This window comes from Alligator sinensis, unplaced genomic scaffold (assembly GCF_000455745.1).
Source record: "Alligator sinensis unplaced genomic scaffold, ASM45574v1 scaffold101_1, whole genome shotgun sequence".
Lineage (NCBI taxonomy): Eukaryota > Metazoa > Chordata > Crocodylia > Alligatoridae > Alligator > Alligator sinensis.
This window is the reverse complement of record NW_005842924.1, coordinates 163,399-169,578: the sequence shown is the minus strand read 5'-3', so window position 1 is coordinate 169,578 and position 6,180 is coordinate 163,399.

The window sequence follows — 6,180 nt, the reverse complement described above, 5'->3', positions numbered from 1 at the left end:
CGGAAGAGCACTGGATTTTGGTTGTAGCCAACACTGGGGTTTTTGGTTTGGATGTGCTGATGCTTCCGCTGGGATTTCTGCCTGATAGTTTTAAAAGAGGGTTGTTCACAAAGTTTTTAAGAATAGGTTAGATAAGCATGTGTCTAGGATTGTTTAGCTGGGGGTGGACTAGAAGACCTCCAGAGGTTCTTTCCAGCTGGATGATCCTATGAAAATTGAGAGTATTTTCCTTTAAAGGAATCTCAGTGCATGGTTGGCTGAATGCCTCCATTTTTTTCCAGCTGTGAACTTATATCTTTAAACACAATAATCTATCACTTGTTTTCTCTATCTGATGCAGGGTTTTGGGCATGTGGCCCTTAGCTTGCTCTTCATCTGTTGTTTTTAAAGATTATCTAGAGCAGGAGTTCCCAAACTGTGGTACATGTTGGTACCCTGGGGGTATGCAAGACATCTCTGAGGGGTACGCAGGAGAAATTATGTAACGGCAGAGTTAATTTTCATTATAATAGTAATTGGCATTTAAAAGAGGTTAAAATATAAAATGTATCCTGGTAGGGATATATGGGCAGCTGGTAAATCTGGAAACGTTTGGGAATCTCTGATCTAGAGAATTGCTCCAAAAATCCAACAGACTACTGTTGATCATAATAATGACTGCAAAGAGGAACCATCCTGCCCTGTTGTCACAGGGTACCCAAATTTTCAGTGTTCATTTTGGAGGGCATTGTTTCCTCTCACATATTGTTGTCATCACCACTCCCCCCACAATTTGGGCTACCATTCTGTTTGGTCTCTGACAACAGCTAATAATAATAATGTATGTTCCTTTATAACATCCCTGTGTTTTATGTAACATGATATTCAGTTTGTTTTTAAAATGTTGGTATCTTAGCAGTCTGACTCGGTCAACAAATTATTGGTTTGTGTAGTCAGGTCAAGTGACAAATGCACATCTTGCTAGACAACACACCTATTTGAGAGGTAGGAAGCAAAACTATTTTAGAAATGTTTACATGGAATAGATTGTGTTGGATGATGGCTGGGTACATATCAAAGAGAATGCTACTGGTGCACTTGTTAAGATGCCAGACCTTGGAAGGAAATCATCTGCCCAAATAAACACGCACCTCAAGAAACAGAATGAGGAATGAGAGATGGAAGAGATTAATGATGAGTGGATGTCAGGTAAGCCTTTTGAGGAGGAGGAGAAGAAGTTGTTACCCTGAATTCAGGGGAAAAATGAAAGTCAGCCAAGGAAGCTTGTGAATCATCCAAGAAGCTGGCAGGATTGCTGGCTGCAAGGAACACTGGGAAACTAGAAGATAGAGAGTAGTGGGGAAGTATTCTGTTTGTTTTGTGTTTTTGTCTCAACCTAAAATCCTTTTGCTTATGTTTTTCTTTTTACATTATAAAGGTTCTTTGACTTTTTACTGTACAGTTTACCTGGTAATAAAGAGTGGTTTCAAGGAGGCTAGCAGTAACAGGCATTCTGTTCCCATGGGTTTCCTTTTACAAACCCAGGGAACCTACAAGTTCATAAGATTCTCTTCCACTAAGGGTCCAGTTAGGGTGCTGGTTAGGCTGAGATTCATGAGGGGGAGAGGAGTCTCCTGGGAGCAAGATCCTGTTGAAACCCTGAGGACATGCAGCAGAAAGATGACCCCAGGCTCTGCTGTCACCTCAAGGTGAGACCAGGGGTTTGTCACAACTGTACATTAGAAGGGCTAAGAACCTTTCCAGTACCAAAAAACCAAAAGCCCTTTTAATGAGAAAGTACAGATACAGGTGTGCTTCAGTCAGTTGAGCACATACCGTCTTCTGTGAAAGCTGGTATTCCAAAAACACTTTAGACAGAAAACCAGGTGAGCCAGAAAATTAGAAGCACAACTGCATTTAAGGTTGCATTTCTCACTCATGGAAGATGGACCTGCTGCTCCTTCATCGTGTCTCCAGTCTAACCTTTTTATACGTTCTGCTCCCAGTATTCTGCAGAGGCCACTGCTTCTGGTATTAGTGTTGCCAAATCTTGTGGGGTGCACTGTGGTGCTACAGGGCATCTCAGGAGATGATCCATGGTTTACTTCTCCTGAAAAATACACTGGTCAGTTAAGTAGAGGCCCCGTGATTTCATGAGAAAGTTGCATGAGAATGAGCCTGCTGAAACAGGACTATAAAAGAGACTGCCCTGCTTTCAAGAAGGGGAGAAGAGGAGGAATGAGGCAAGATTGGGCTGCACACCTCAAAACGAATGCAGTAGAATTAGAAAAGGTACAGAGAAGGGCAATCAAAATGATCAGTGGCCAGGAGCAGTTGCCATGCCAAGAGAGACTAAAAAGGCTAGAACTCTTCAGTTTGGAAAGAGCAGCTGAGGGGGGCATAGGCGACTGGCAGGGAGTGCATGTGCCCCCCCAGTGGGGCTGGTGCCTCTCCTGACGGCCAACACTGATGCTGTCGGTAGGGCTGGTGCCCCTCCTGACAGGGCCACCACCATCAGTAGCTTCTGTGGATGTCCCCCCAGATTCAGGAGGCACCAGTCACTCATGAAGGGAGGAAATATGACAGGTCTATAAAATCATAAAGAGTGTGGACCCATCTGAACAGGGAATTGTTGTTTGCCAAGTCCTGGAATACTAGAACTAGGGGCACCTACTAGAATTAGTAGGTAACAGGTTTTAAATTAACATGAGAAGGGACTTAAGCAGGGAGTAGTGTTCCCGTGGCAGTGAATTCCACAAGTTAAGGCGGAGACAGAAAATGCAGCCAGGTTCAAAAGGGGACTAGACAAATTCCTGGATCTATCCATAGATATTGAACAGAAAGTTTGGAGATGTTTCTCCTGGCATCTGTAAACCAATAATAGTGGATGCCACAAAGGGTAGTGAGTGATATCGTTTTAGATATATCTGGTTTGGTGTTCTCCCTCTATAGCATCCATCTCTGCCACTGCTGGAGACAGGGTATTAGGTTAGACCATGGGCAGATCTAAGATTTTGAAAAGAGAAGTGCAAATAGTGAAGTATATCATCACATATCAAAACAACACATTTTTCTCCAGGTAAACAGATAACTAGCTTTACTAATATACTAGAGCCCTGGGGCTGTATTATTTAGTTTTAGATCGAAGCAGAAATAATTATATGTAACCTATGCTGGCACCCTAGGCTGGGCAATGTGCCAGATTTCAGGTCCTCAGGGTGCCAGTAGCCCTGGGAAACCCCCTCAGGCAGGTTTGCTGACTGAAGTGTCCCACAGAGAGCTGTGTCCCTCACACTCACCACCCAAGAATTTGATCCACGCCCAATAAACACATTGGGTTCTTTATTCTATACAACTATATACAGAAAAGAAATGCTTAAACAAGAAATATATATATATAATATCAATAGTTAATAATAAAACCAATAGTTTGAATAAAATGTACAAGTATTGTTAGGTGAATAATAGGGCTGTGAGAAGCTTTCGGTGGCGATTCAATTTGGAGGAGATTCAGCCTGATTTGGTGGCCGAATCTCCAAATCTGAATCTAATCAGGGGACCAATAAAAAGGTCCAAATTGATTTGAAGCTCTCTGAATTGATTCAGAAAAGATTCAGACAGCTTCAATGATTTGGACAGTCCCTGTCCACTGCAGCAGGGAGCTGGAGCCAGACTTGGAGCTGGTAAGTAGGGGGCAGGGGAGGGGAGGGGGGGCCCCCTAGCAGGCCCCATCCCCTACTTGCTCCCCCCTCGCCCCACCCACCCCAGCTCCTGGTGCTTTAAAAAAAAAAAAAGCCAGATTGATTTGGGACAGTGATTTGAATCACTGAATTGAATCTCTGTCTCCCGAACTGGCTGAATCCGAAGCGAATACTAGCCACTTCGCACAGGCCTAGTGAATAATTCCAACACACTGGGTGGTCCCACTTGCATCAAACAACCTCAATAAATACATACACCTGGTGATAACCCTTTAAAACAATACCCCTCTGCCCCATAACCCAGGTTGATTTCCCTCTGGTCACAATCCCCTTCCCATAACAATAAATGGCAATATAGCTTTAACAGCAAGAATTGGGGGAGGCTCTGTTCCCCCGGGCACCACCCGGGGTTACTAGGAATAACAGCCACAAATTGTTAGAGAGAAGGTTCAGGCTGGACATCAGGAGACATTACTTTACAGTTAGGGCTGCCAGACTCTGGAATGGGCTCCCAAGTGAGGTGGTACTCTCTCTCACCTTGGGGATCTTCAAGAGGAGGCTGGACAGATATTTGGCTAGGGTGATATGATCCTGGCACCTGTTCCTGCCGGGGGAAGAGGGTCGGACCCGATGATCTGTTTAGATCCCTTGTGACCCTAAGTACTATTGTTGCACAAATTGCTAGTTTCGTGCCCCTGGAGGCTTTCTCCAAATACCTCAAGGAGGGAGTCACACACCCAGGCCGGGTCTATTATAAGTTTATTGATTGCGCAATCGGTCGACAAAGGGGTTAAGTAACCCAAAGCAGAGTCGACCCCCAGTCTTTGTCTGAGGGTCTCTTTATAGCTTACCTAAACAAAGAATTGTAGTGTGTCTTACAACTATTGGCAGCTTCACAACTTTACCGTTACGTCTAAGTTTCCACAGGATGTCAGGGCCTTTCAAGTTAGGGATAGATGATGGCACATGCGTGTTGGGGAAGCTGTGGTAAACTCATTGTCCTTTAGTAACCCCTTATCTTCGTGTAACTCTAGGTCATTGAACAGGTGCGATTGTGAAACTCTATGTGCAAAGCTGCCTTTAACCTATATGCAGAAGCTATTGGCAAGCCATGTTGAATACAGAAGCATATTGCAAAAATAAAGCATCATGTCTAAATTTAAGCCTTATGTCTAAAATCTAATGTATTTGTACTACAATTGCTCGAGCAAATATATTGCAGTAAACCTTTACCCGTGGTTGTCTGGTTCCTTTGCAGCTAGACAATGAACCCCAGGGAGTTTTCTCCCACCACACAGGGATCACTGGAAAACTGTGCCTTAGACACAGAGCTGCTCCCTAGTGCACCACATTGCACGTGGCGTATCCCTCCAGGGTCCGGCCTGTGCTCCATCTGGGGCAGACGCCCAGTGAGCAGTCCCTTGCCTCTTTCAGGAACTTGCAGACTGTCACTGTGCTTGGTCCTGGCTGTGCAGGGCGGAGGAACGATGACTGCACGACCCCTCTCGCCTCGCCCAAGCTGGGAACAGCCGGGGTCTGGCACTACATTGGCAGCAGCCTCCGAGATGCTGCTTTGGCTCTATGCTGCTGGGTTTTGTGAAACCAGCTCCTTGCACTGCAAGCTCCTGTAGGGTAGGAACTATCTCTGCTCTGCATTTGTATATCTAGGGCAATAGTGTCCTGGTCGGTGACTGCAGCTTTCAAGTAATACCCAGTGCAGATGAAGGAGGATGCTACTGGTGTGAGACTTGCACATCACCCCCAGTGAACTCCTTGAGGGGAGTCTCTCTATTTGGCAACCCCAACTTGGACATCAATGTTGTGAAGTGTAGCCGCAGGGAAGTCTGCATCTCAAAAGTGGCCTCAAGTGTTTCGCAGCACAGTCAAGTGTCAGTGCAAGGGAAACATCTAGCTGTTCCTTTGCATCAGCCAGGGAGTTGTCTACAGGCTAACACTGAGCTGCGGTTAGTTATAAGCTCACAAAACAGAAAGCTGGCTGAGGTTCCTTTGAACCGTGTCCCTAAATGCATCCTTGGGCAATACAGTGCATCCCTGTGAGCTTTGCTGTTCTTAAAAAGGCTTGGAGGTAGCTGGGAAATATTGGCCTCCTTGCACTGGATCCGGTGGCATTGCCCACGCCACTGAGGTGGGGGCGGGGGGCAGGACCCCACACCGATCCCTACCACCTCCTGTGCAGAATTGCTCCTTCTACCCCATGCCCCCAGCAGACGATGACGATGCTGCCAGGGTTACCCTGGGAGAGCATCAACCATGACCCATGCCAGGCACCTGGCTCTTTCATGACAAGGGGTGCTGTAGACCTAGCCTCCAGCATGCCCCACCCCAGAAGCAGCTGCATCTCAGCACTTGGTGCATAATCAACTCCCGATACAGCCTTCTTGAATCGTGTGACTCAAACCAGGACACAGGACCCCAGGGGAGGCCTCAGCAATGCTGAACAGAGCAGGAGATTCATTGCATGTGTTGCTAATTGGCAATA